This window comes from Nerophis lumbriciformis, linkage group LG16, assembly GCF_033978685.3.
Source record: "Nerophis lumbriciformis linkage group LG16, RoL_Nlum_v2.1, whole genome shotgun sequence".
In the NCBI taxonomy this organism is placed as follows: Eukaryota; Metazoa; Chordata; class Actinopteri; order Syngnathiformes; family Syngnathidae; genus Nerophis; species Nerophis lumbriciformis.
In genome coordinates, this window is record NC_084563.2 from 7874599 (window position 1) to 7875330 (window position 732).

Below are 732 nucleotides of genomic sequence, written 5' to 3' on the forward strand. Positions count from 1 at the left end.
TTCCACCATCAGTGATGGTTTGGGGTGCCATGTCATCTGCTGGTGTCGGTCCACTCTGTTTCCTGAGATCCAGGGTCAACGCAGTCGTCTACCAGCAAGTTTTAGAGCACTTCATGCTTCCTGCTGCTGACCTGCTCTATGGAGATGGAGATTTCAAGTTCCAACAGGACTTGGCGCCTGCACACAGCGCAAAATCTACCCGTGCCTGGTTTACGGACCATGGTATTTCTGTTCTAAATTGGCCCGCCAACTCCCCTGACCTTAGCCCCATAGAAAATCTGTGGGGAATTTGAAAAGGAAGATGCAGAATGCCAGACCCGAAAACGCAGAAGAGTTGAAGGCCACTATCAGAGCAACCTGGGCTCTCATAACACCTGAGCAGTGCCAGAAACTCATCGACTCCATGCCACGCCGCATTAACGCAGTAATTGAGGCAAAAGGAGCTCCAACCAAGTATTGAGTATTGTACATGCTCATATTTTTCATTTTCATACTTTTCAGTTGGCCAACATTTCTAAAAATCCCTTTTTTGTATTAGCCTTAAGTAATATTCTAATTTTGTGACACACGGAATTTGGGATTTTCATTTGTTGCCACTTCAAATCATCAAAATTAAATGAAATAAACATTTGAATGCATCAGTCTGTGTGCAATGAATAAATATAATGTACAAGTTACACCTTTTGAATGCAATTACTGAAATAAATCAAGTTTTTCAAAATATTCTAATTT